At 43.8% G+C, this 12,626-nt stretch overlaps 1 protein-coding gene across 42 annotated transcripts in view; it reads right to left on the reverse strand.

The window, feature by feature from the left end:
- The window catches only part of camta1a (calmodulin binding transcription activator 1a), a 639,110-nt gene that overhangs the window by 528,786 nt on the left and 97,698 nt on the right, over positions 1-12,626 (reverse strand). For 15 of the 42 annotated variants that reach the window (XM_073939170.1, XM_073939168.1, XM_073939165.1 and 12 more), the window contains exon 3: positions 7,913-7,990. The exons of the other annotated variants lie outside the window; for them this stretch is intronic. The gene's annotated coding sequence lies outside the window, so the exon portion shown is untranslated. The remainder of the gene's footprint in view (positions 1-7,912; positions 7,991-12,626) is intronic. 42 annotated transcript variants of the gene reach the window in all.

Below are 12,626 nucleotides of genomic sequence, written 5' to 3' on the forward strand. Positions count from 1 at the left end.
TCAAGAATTGTTCTCATTTTAAATTAGTTTAAACAAGCAGCAAAAATATTTTTTGAGTGTATACGATTTAGAGACTAATAAACATTTAGGCAACCAAGAGTCTTTTTGTCAACAAATGGTACTCGACTATTATGCTTTGTTCACACCAGATGCGGCATGTGCAAATAAATCACGATATTTGCGCATAAATAGTAATAACAGAAAAATTCACTTCACATTAGATGCGGATTCGTGTCATGGGCAGGGCTTCTTTCTGGCCGGTGACTCTAGCTTCATTGCTAAACGGCTAACATAGATTTTATTGAGAGAGCAGCTGTGGTTACGTGCTTTAGGAATGCTGAAAAACAGCAGAGATTCGTTTGGCGCCGTGTCTGAGTCCACTAGATCCTTTCAGAGGTGCATCCAGCTCTGTGAGTTCTTCAACTTTCATCAACATTAAAGACAAACTTTGACTATAGATATTAAAGAAAAAAACCTGTGAATGTATACGATGTGGTGGTCACGGTGGCACAGTGGGTAGCATGATTGCTTCACAGCAAGAAGGTTTCTGGTTTGAGCCCCGGCTGGGTTAGTTGGCATTTCTGTGTGGAGTTTGCATGTTCTCCCCGTGTTCGCCTGGGTTTCCTCCAGGTGCTCCGGTTTCCCCCACAGTCTAAAGATATGCAGTATAGGTGATTTGATCAAGCTAAATTGGCCGTTGTGTATGTGTGTGAATGCAAGATTGTATGGGTGTTTCCCACTGTTGGGTTGCGGCTGTAATGGCATCTGCTGCATAAAACATTTGCTGGATAAGTTGCCAGTTCATTCCACTGTGGCAACCCTTAATTAATAAAGGGACTAAGCCAAAAAGAATATGAATGAATGAATGAATTAATTAATTAATTAATTAATTAATAAATGAATGAATAAATGCAACTTTTATGCTGTATCATTCCAAATCTGTTTGACATTCTACAATCGCTGTAAAAAAAAATAGTGGGGTCCACACAGTTGATTTGTGTTGGGACAACATAAGTTAACAATGTCAGTTTCTACAAATTTAAATGGACTTAACATAAAACAATTAAGTTGTCCACCAAAAAAACTCAAAACTTATGTTGTTTCAGCTAATTTTAAATAAAAAGCTTGAACAAACAACAAATGTCATTTTTTGAGTGTAGATAGCAAAAGCAGGTTTCTATAGCAAAATCTCATTTCATTTACTTACAAGAATCATGGCAAAATCAGCTTGGAGATTCTGCTTAACTTTGCCTGTTGTGTTCTATGATAAAAACAAAACCGTGCAAGTTTGGAACTATGTGGGTGGGTAAATAACAACCGAATGTGAATTTTCAGATGATGTTTTTCTTCATGAGGCCACAGATTTTCCATTTAAACACCAATCCTTCACAACGTTCTCAGCATCCCTTGGCCCTTGCTTATTTGTTTGTTCAAAAATATGCTGGATAATTTTATATTGTTTTCAGAGAAAAGCCATTAATTGTCTCATGCAGATCTACTGTTTACCCCGACAATGAGTGAAGAAAAAAAGTAACCAATTTAATGTCAAACAAATGTCACAAGAGCTTTTTTTTAACAAATGAGTTTTTATTCAGTCTACTCATGAACAGTTCTTAAAAAGACATTTTGTTACTAAAGGCTCTGGTAAACAAAACTCTATTTCTGAATCTGATCGAGAAGAAAACATGTATTGAAGTGTTTACATGCAACCAAATAATCTCTGAAAAGCCTTTATGTAAACATCTTAATTGATGAGATTAGGGTCAATCTGAATGAAATTTAAATCAAACTGGAAAGGCTAGTGTAGACATTTCCGGACAGATAGAGGGCGTGTAAAATTGGGACTGGACTGAAACCTGAAAATGTAATGACAAATGAAGCATGGGATGAAGCAAATTAAGTCATTGTTTTTGTAGAACACGGCATCAAAAAATGTTTTGTGTAAAAAATGTAGGGCTGTCTTCGACTAACAGTTTTCATAGAAGTTTTTTCATATTGAGTGATTAGTCAAATAATCAAATGTTTATTAATAAGCACAGTTATAAAGCTTGTTACAGCACACAGCCAGATGTAAAGCTTGTGAATGTCTAAGGGAAAACCCAGGCTGCATTAATATCTTAATAACTTATTTATTAATGTGTGCTTTCTTTGTTTATTGACTTAAGAAATGAAGTCGGAGACACTGACTTGTCATCTCTGCAGAAGTGGATGAGCCTGCAGGTTTCATATGAATGACATAATCTGAGATTATTTGTTCTCCATTTGAACTGGTTCATTTGAAAATAGAAATTTTCCTCTCTGTAGATTTACAAAGTATGCACAGAGTTTCTTTACTTTTCTCTTTTCTTTCCTTTTCTATGTGCTGCATACGACAGAAGCACACTGTTTCCTTTTATTATTTTACAAACAGCCCTACTGATCAGCTTCCACACTACACACACACACGCACACACACACACACACACAAATAAACGGTGCCCTTTTTTAAGTTACTAGATTGAGCGGCCATATAAAGTTGCTATTTTAGGTCATTGAATGATAGGCGAGCGTTTGCATGTTTACCCTGATGTACTGTTACCACATAGACCAGCTGTTATCAAGCTGTCCTGCGCGGTGGGATTTATACTGTACATTAAATAAAATATATGCACTGTAAAAAATGCTGGGTTAGACACAACCTATTTATGTCATCCCAACACAAATCGATTAAGTTAACTTAATGGTTTTTACAATTTTAGGTTTACTGAATGTAAAACAATTAAGTTGTCCCAAAACAACTCAAGAAATGTGTTGTTTCAACTCATTTTAAATTAGTTTAAACAAGCAGCAAAAAATATGTTTCGAGTGTATATGATTTAGAGACTAATAAACAATTAGTCAACCAAGCTTCTTTTTATTGACAAATGGTTACTCGACTAATATACTGTGTTCACACCAGATGTGGCAAGTGCAAAAAAAAAAAAAGGGATTTTTGCGCATAAATAGACGCATGGACAATTCACTTCACAATAGACATGGATACGCATCATAGGCAGGGCTTCTGTAGCTATGTTGATGGCTTTAGGAAGGCTAAAAAACAGCATAATTCATTTAGTGCTGCGTCTAAGTGCACTAGATCTTTTCAGAGTTGCACCAGCTCTGTGAGTTCATCAACTTCTTCAGAAACTATACCTTGATGATGGAGGCTTTCAGCCGTGCTTCAGATTGAGCCGAACCCAGTTTGATGAACTGTTGTCCAATGTCGGCAAGAGGATTTCCCCTCAGGACCCCAACAACAGACACTACGTCATAATTACTCCCCTACAAGACCAAGCTCATGATTGGTTAAAGTGGCATGAATGTCCGCTGAAGTACAAATTTTCCAACTCGAACGATTCAGGTGAAACATCACAGTCATTTAACACACAAAACGTTCAACTTGCGCCACTTTATTCACACAAATTGCGTCATTCACGCCACCTCATTTAAATCGTGCCACAGGATGTCTATTCGCCTCTTTGCATTGACTTAACATGTAAATCACTCCCAATTGACGGTTCATCCACGTCTGGTATGAACGCAGCATTAGGAACAGCCCTGCTTAAATGACTATAATGTTTCATTTAATTTAATTCCATGAAAATATGTCTACATAAATGTAGCCAATAAGGCAAACCTGATTTTATCAAGAGCAACATGTTTTTGGATTAACATCTATGTTCATCCTGGAGGAACATTCTAATCAACAGTAAATTTTAAGAGACAACTTTATAGCTTATGTCATATTTTAAGGTATGTCACTGTTCTTCAAGCTATTATTCTTAGCTAGTGGTATAAATTAGGTTTGGATTACATTTTGTGCAGGAATGATGTTCCAAAATCAACAAAATATGTTGAAACAGGAACATATGTCTAACTCTGCCAAAATCAGAACAAGCCAATACAAACTAGCCAATACAACTCAAAGCTCAATCAGATCGATCAAGGTGTTTACATGAAGTCTTTTCAATCCAATTGAGCCATCAATCCAATCACTACAGGATTATTCGGGTGCACATAAACATAGCTTAAACAGGGTTAACCATTAATGCGAATTGCAATTGTGCCACATGTTCGGTGCTCCACCAGAAGACAGAGTAAATCCAGAATCAATGCTTGACATCATTGCAGTCCTGACATATTATGATGGGAATTGTCTGTCTGCCGAGAGCGACCTCGTGCCCTGTCTCTACACTTCCTCTCCCGGAACATCGGCTGACAAGCAGAGGAGACAGCGCTCTGTATTCAGCCAAACAAATGAGGGTCAAAAAGAGAAATCCCATCAACAGGGGCCCATTTCCTCGCACAGCATGTGTGTGTGACAGTTCAGCATGCTGTGAAGGTGAAGCTTCATACAGCAGGGGAGATTGAGGCTCTGATAAGGCAGAGCGAAGATACGCTTGACCCTGGATACACTTCACGCTTTGGCTACGGGAACGGGCGGCAGGCAGTCACTACATGCAAGAGGACCCGTCTCATCAAGACAGGCAGACAGGCAGACAGAGATAGAGGAACACGTTCAGGGTCAGCTTGATGGGCACTTGTTAGTGCACCCTGGAGGGCATCTGTCGGCACACTCAGACCACTGACTGCCGTACATGATGGGGGAGGAGGTGATGTATTCCTCTCCTTTTTGAAAGAGATAAAAACAGGAATAAATAAAGCATGCATGACAGTGCTTATAGTGTTGCCGCGCACGTCCCTGTCTGTTATCTATTACAGTGCACAGACGAGAGGTGACGTTCTCTTTGCTTAGACAAGCAAGACTATAGCGCAGGGTGGCAACCTTCAAACTGGCCTCTCACTCAGGCTGCCAACTCGCCTCATGTCTAAATCGGGCCCTCACACACTCTCAAGCTGTGCATGTGCAAAACAAACATACGATAAAAGCCGCGGGGTTTGTTTGGGGGAGTTACTATACATCAAATTTTAATTACAGAATTACTACGAGATAACCAGAACAACGCTGGAGTTGTTGATATGAGCCATGTAACAGCGTAATTACTGGCTACTGATTGTGCTCAAGCAGCTATAAATGAATTATCCAGCCTTCTATTTACGTCAACTTATAGATTTGGGCACTGCCTGTTGTGGAAGACTGGGGAGTTCGAGAGACACACAAGAAACAAACAGGCCAATATGCTGAATTCACACATCTCACAGCAGCACACATTACTCTTCTTCTCTCTCTCTCTCTCACACACACATAATGCACACATTGAGAGCTCAGAGAAACACATATTGAAAAAACTAAGTAGAACAGGAGGGATACGTCATGGATCATCATGAGGAAAGTGTATGCATGAGCATGTGTGTGTCATTAAATAAAATGAATTAAAAAAAGTGAAACTTAATTGGAATTTTATTAACAGAAAGCAAAAAGAGGGTTAAATAATACAATTAGGGTACTCAGGTAATGCTGACCATTCTTTTAACTTTGTGTATAGACTGGAAGCTAATCAAAACGGTATCAGCCTCATAATTATCAATGAAGATATCTACAGTATCTACACTTAAATCATCAGTAAGTGGATGAACAGATTTTTATTTTTTATTTTTTCAGTTTTGATGTTATACCCAACACAAGCAGTGTTTTCACCTGTGGATTCCCATAGAAAATATATTATTTTCATATATATATATATATATATATATATATATATATATATATATATATATATATATATATATATATATATATATATATATATATATATATATATATATATATATACATATATACAGTTCTGTCTGGTTCTCAAATCTGATTGGCTGATAGCCATGCGATATTCTGCAATATCAGAACTCCTACAGCCTCTTTACCCTTTGTGTATTACTCTGCCCACATACATCCAGCAAAAAGCAGACACTACAGATCTAAAGTTTAAAAGATGCACGCTCAACTGTTTAACTGTCAGCTTATGATTTGAATACGGAAGAAAGTAGTTCATCATACAAAAGGGTTTTTGAGACTCTCCATGTTTGATTTAGTTTTTATATACACAATTATGCCGTCAAACTGTTATATAAACGCAATATCACACGCGTTGCAGTGCGATATGGCTGTATATCAGCACAACGCACGCCTCCCACCAGTGCCGATATACAGCCATATCGCACTGCTACTCGTGTGATATTATATATCACTGTTGATTTTGTATAGAAATTCATAACTTTAATCAGCAAGTAAATATTAACGAAAACAAACAGTAAATACATGTACATGGACACCAATAATTTGATTTAAATACGATTAGGACAATACTCTCATTAAGCATCTACCAAGTAAGACAGCAGTTTTTAATTAATTTAATCTGATTAAGGTCATAATCAAACTAAATAGAAATTAAATTAGGACATGTGGAGTATCCCGATTTTAGTCGCATTATTGAAGTGCAGTACAGACATGTAAACACCTTAATTGAAATATTACCGTCATGGAAGTCTTTTGCCGCACTGCGACAAGAAAGTCTATACACACACAGCTGTTTGACACTATTCTCTGCACCTACCGAGTCAGAGAAGGACAATAGACACCTGCATCGTGAAATGTGGAGTTTTTTTATGGCATGCGGTATGAAATTCCATTAAAACAACATTCTTCCAGAAGTTCATACTCTAATATCCCGTTTATCACGAATGAAATGTTCCTAAATGAAAGTAAAAGTAAAAAACTGCAGTTAAATTCGACAGATTAAAAATGAATCATCCAGAGTTACATGAAACATGAAATGTGTGGTGACAGTGTTAATCGATCTATGTGCTACATAGACATGTAAAATGGGATCATGAAAGAAACATTGAAAGAGCAACTTATGTAAACACCTTAATCATATTATTGTCTTATTCAGATTAAGACAAAAAAAATTGATTACTGATGTCCATGTAAACGTAGTCATTGATTAAAAATCTATTTAATTTTTTTGCTTGCTTTTTAAATAATTTTGATCGTATGTAAATGATTGTTGATGAATGTTTAATGTTTCAATTGTATCATAGTTCATATTATTACTCTGTGTAAATAAATCATTGATGAACAGATTGTGGTCAATACAGTTTTTAACAGAAGATAATACTTTATTCAGCAAGGATGCATTAATAAAAGAGACTTAAGCATAGCTAAAAATCCTATTGAAATAAATTGTGTATATTGAAATTTCCTTTTCATACAATCCTGAGAAAATCATGAAAATAAAATCCCCAAATCAGAATGCTAGAATGAGTTCAAGTGACTATGAAGACTGATGAAAATTCTATAATTTATATATCTATATATTAAGAGATTTTCACATTATTACAGTACTCTTGATCAAATAAATGTTAAACTTAACCTAAAATAAATCATTCCAGTCCCAAGCTAGTGTATTTTTCTAATAACATTTTTCAATAATAGGTTTTACCTTTTTATATTATCTGCAAGTGCAATTAATAAAGATAGAGGCAACATAAGCAAAAGTGTGCCGAATCCCAAAATTTCTGTGCACTCAGATCCACTTCTATGAGGTGCCTAATGGACAAAAGTGAAGCGAACCACTGAAGAGATTGAAACTGATACTGCAGATTCAGTCTCTCCCTCCCTCTCACACATTTGCCACAGTTTCAATCATGATCCAATTATGATATCGCAATGCATTGCGATGTGTATCATATTGTGAGGTAGTAGGCGATACCTTGCATAGCCTTGAGCTTTCAGCTGATTGGTCCATGTTAAGTGAACATACTGAGGTGAGGCTTTAATACTTTCGTTGTGGCATGACAGTTTTGTGACACCCCATCGGTTACTTCCAGTGCATACACAGTGTATGTACTACATTACATGAGACTCATATAAAGAAAAATGGAAGAATGGAGAAAGAAACAGAAAGGTGCATTAAAATAAATATGATATGGTTACCAAGAGTATGCAGGAGGTCAGGGGTCAAGGTCAACATAAACAGGAAAACTGGAAAACATGGCAGCAGCATAGATGTCTCTGTGGAAATAAATATAATAGTAAATCAGTGAAGGAAACAGAAAGGAACACAATGAAGTCATTGTCCAAAGCTCCCCTCTAGAAAACAACAGATTTGTGCTGTGTTTACCACAGGATCAAGTGCACTTCTCTTACTCCTAAAGTGCATTGTGCATCCTGTTTTTATCTCTCAGAATAGTCTGAAGCTTGGGTAGGATGACAAACTTGTTGTTCTTTTTCATACTTGCATGAGCAGAAAATGTTAGTGAAGTAGTCCAAATATTAGATACCATCTTTTTATTAGCCTTCACTGAGGGAGGCGAGTCATGAATTATGCTTTTATATATTTAAAACCAGGATTAGGTGAATTAAACTGTACAAGGACTGTGCCATAACATCTAACAGACACACACACACATAAATGAAACACTTAGACATCTATAAAGTGACATTTCAAGCCAGCAGTAATTAAAAGAACATGTACCCACCACCTATTGCAAAGAAATGCATACTGATCTGAAAACGATGGTGTATGTTACCTACCGAGAGGGCCAACACCACATTAAGAGGTAATCACAGGATCCCCAGAACAATGTGAAGAAAAAGGGACGCTTCAAGTGAAGTATCTTAGAGCTCCCTAGACTTTTACAATGTTCAGGTAAATGTTGCACTAGTCATTAAAGAAATTGTGTTGAAATGATGTTAGGGTGTTGTGGGCATTGCTACGCAGTTAGGTTTTATGAGTAGTTCCCCTTCGGGGGGAACTTCAGCACTATAAGTGGATTTGATTGTAAAATCCACGCATTGGGAGGTTCGGTTCAGAAGCTACTCGTCTGAAAGAGTATTGAACGGGCCAATTAAGAATGAATTGGCAGCGCAAGCCTGCGCAGGTGAGCGGCATAAGCAATCAACTGAGTATATAAGCTCACCTGGCGCAGCAGACGCTATCCTTTTCGCTTCAGAGACTTTCTGATCGAGTCGATGAGGGTTCCTCCTGCTGTGACCAGCGATTCTGAGCGAACGAGAGCATTCTCCCGGTCCAGAGTGTGTACACGCAGTGGCAGACGGTCGAGCTGGGTTTCTCCCTTGCCTGGCGTTCTTTGGGTCCGGTCCTCCAGAGCGGTGCGTATAAAGTTGCAAACTTCACAGAAAGAGCAACACAGTCGTGCAGCACGTCCTTATCAGGACGGCGCTCCGACTGTGCGTTTCTGGATGCGGTGGTTTCCTGTCCTCGGATGATGGGCGCGGGCACTGTGTTACATGTCTGGGGGTCCAGCATGTTAATGCGCTGCTCGCGGGCAGTTCATGTCGTCATTGCGATGCCATGACTGTTGCGCAAGATCGCGGTTAGCCTTTGCAAAAAGGCGAACCACCCCAGTTGTCCCCTGCTCTGCAGCGGGCACTCGGGCAGATCTGAGGGTTTCAGCGAGAGATAATCCGTCGCCCACGGGCCCGCGGACCTCCCGCTCCTCTAAGCGCTCCATCCAAGCTTCGGGCGGAGGAAGCGATCCGTCTAACAGATGGTAGCCCTTACGCCCGATGACACCGGAGACCAGATGTCCACCGCGGCATCGGAGGGTGGGCTTTCATTGTCCGATGATGATCCAGACCCGCTCGCCCCCTTCGGGCTGGTGAGCGCTGTCACTACGGATCCTGAAACGGACATGTTAGCCGTGCTTTCCCGGGCTGCTTCGGCCGTGGGTTGGAGATGGTTTATCCCCCAGCTCCGCGGCCGGACCGACTAGAGGGGCGTTCCCTTCTTCCCGGAGGTGCACAGTAGGCTCACGCGGTCTTGTAAAGCACTTTTTTCTGCTCGTGCTGCGTGTTCCTCCACCCTAACCACTCTTGACGGTGAAACAGCCAGGGGGTATGTGGCGATTCCTCAGGTTGAGTGCGCGATGGCGGTAAATCCGCGCGGCGCCTCTTCTTGGCGGGGTCCGCCTCGTCTCCCATCCAAAGCCTGTAAGTTATCTACCTCCCTCGGAGCTAGAGCTTACATAGCTGCGGGCCAGGCTGCTTCCGCCTTGCATGCGATAGCCACCTACCAGCGCTACCAAGCGCAGGCGCTGGCCGAGCTGCACGAGGGTGGGTCCAACCCAGGCTTACGAGCTTCGCACCGCCGCCGACTTAGCTCTTCGGACTACTGAGTCCGCTGCGTGTGCGTTGGGGAGGACGATGTCCACATTAGTGGTCCAGGAGCGCCACCCCTGGCTGATATGCGCAAAGTCGACAAAGTCCGCTTTCTTGACTTCCCCATATCCCCAGCCAGGTTCGGCGACACTGTCTGTGAATTCACCCAGGAATTCAAGGCGGTGAGAGAGCAGTTGGTGGGTGATGTCTTATCGGCGGTCCGTAGCCCGCTCCGCCCGCCGTGCCATTCATACCTGCTCCTCGCCGAAGGCGTCCGCCTACGAGAGCTGCTCCGCCCCCGCACACGCCTAAGGCGAAGCGAGCGCGTCGGGCACCTCGGAAGCAGGCAGCCCCCCTGCCCAGAACGCCGCTAAGTCCGGCAACGGACCGCGAAGCGCCCCTGGGACAGGCCATCTGGAGAAGAGGGAACTTGCTCTTTCCCCGCTGGAGGGCGGGGCCCCATTTCCAACGGCACTTTTTACTGCCATGAAAACATTATGAAAGGGCACTTTTCACTTCCCCAGATGTGACAGCCCGAAATCTGCCAGTCTGGGACGCTATGCTTTCTAGCTTGCAGATTCGGTGCGTTTCGCCAGTGGCTCACGAGCGCTGGGAGGACGGTCTCCTTTCTCCCACCCCTCGAGCCTCCCCTCCGGAGCTCGGGTTTGGAGTGAGAGCAAATATCCCACCTCCAGCTTTTCCGTGGGACCCGCGAGCTTCCCGGATCAGCACACCCACTCCGCGCTGCCCCACTGCTGGTACGTCAGCGATTGTAGCGATGAGTCCATTAGCGAGAGCTCTGCCTGCCTGGTTAGCGCGGGCCAGCTCTTCGCGGTGGCTCATACGCACAATCAGACTCGGCTATGCGATTCAGTTCGCGAAACGGCCCCCCAAGTCACGGGTGTGTATTCACCAGGGTCAGCCCCCTGTCCGCCCCTGTCTTGCGAGAGGAGATTGCTGTCCTCCTGGCGAAGGATGCAATCGAGCCGCTCCCTCCAGCCGAGATGGAGAGCGGGTTTTACAGCCCACGCTTCATCGTGCCCAAAAAGAGCGGTGGGTCACGGCCAATCCTAGATCTGCGCGTTTTGAACCGCTGCCTGCACAAGCTGCCGTTCAGAATGCTCACGCAGAAGCGCATCCTCCGGTGCGTTCGTCCTCTGGGTTGGTCTGCAGCATTAGACCTGATGGACGCGTATTTCCATGTCTCCACTCTTCCTCGCCACCGACAGTTTCTGCGGTTTGCGTTTGAAGGTCGAGCTTGGCAATACAAAGCCCTCCCCTTCGGGCTCTCTCTGTCTCCGCGGGTCCTCACCAAGCCCGCGGAGGGTGCCTCAGCGCCCCTTCGGCTCGCGGGCATCTGCATACTCAATTTCTTTACGACTGGCTGAATTGCCCTCTCTTTTGATTATGCACAGAGTTGATTATGCACAGAGACAAAGTGCTCTGGCACTTCCACCTGTGGGGGTTTCAGGTCAACCGAGAAAAGAGCAAACTCGCCCCCGTGCAGAGGATCTCTTCTCTCGGGCTGGAGCTGGACTCGGTCACCATGGCAGCGCGCCTCTCCGGAGAGCGCGCTCAGCTGATGCTGTACTGTCTGAGAGAGCTCGACAGTAAAATAGTGGTCCCACTGAAACAATTTCAGAGGCTCCTGGGGCATATGGCATCCGCAGCCGCTTCATGCCGCTCGGATTATTCTATATGAGACCACTTCAGCACTGGCTTCACGATCGAGTCCCCAGACGCGCATGGCACGCGCGCGCACACCGAGTCTCTGTTACTGCGCTGTGTCGCCGCGCCCTCAGCCCTTGGAGCGACCCCTCGTTCCTACAGGCCTGGGTGTCTCTAGAACAGGCGTCCAGTCTTGTTGTCGTTTCAGCAGACGCTTCCAACACGGGCTGGGGGGCTGTGCGTTGCGGGCATGCGGCTGCGGACCTGTGGAAAGGTACCCAGTTGCATTGGCATATCGCCTGGAGCTGTTGGCAGTGTTCCCCGCTCTCCACCGTTTTTTTCCGGTGTTGGAGCGGCAACACGTGCTGGTCAGGACGGACAGTACGGCGGCGGTGGCGTATATCAGCCGTATAGGGGGTATGCGCTCTCGCCGCATGTCTCAGCTCGCCCGCCGTCTGCTCCTCTGGAGTCATCCGCGGCTGAAATCGCTGCACGCCATTCATATTCAGGCAAGCTCAACCGTGCAGCCGATGCGCTCTCACGGCAGCCTTGCGTCCTGGAGCATGGAGACTCCACCCCGAGTCTGTTCAGCTGATATGGGCGCGATTCGGGGAAGCCCAGATCGATCTGTTGCTTCCCCCGAGATCGCTCATTGCCAGTTGTTCTTTCCCTGACCGAGTGCTCTCGGCACGGATGCACTGGCTTACAGCTGGCCTCGGGGCACGCGCAATACGCGTTTCCCCCAGTGAGCCTGCTCGCGCAGTTACTGTGCATGGTCAGGGAGGACGAGGAACAGGTTGCTGGTTGCGCCCCTCTGGCTCAACCGGACCTGGATGTCAGAGCTCTCCCTCGCGATAGC

Source organism: Danio rerio, chromosome 23, assembly GCF_049306965.1.
Source record: "Danio rerio strain Tuebingen ecotype United States chromosome 23, GRCz12tu, whole genome shotgun sequence".
Classification (NCBI taxonomy): domain Eukaryota; kingdom Metazoa; phylum Chordata; class Actinopteri; order Cypriniformes; family Danionidae; genus Danio; species Danio rerio.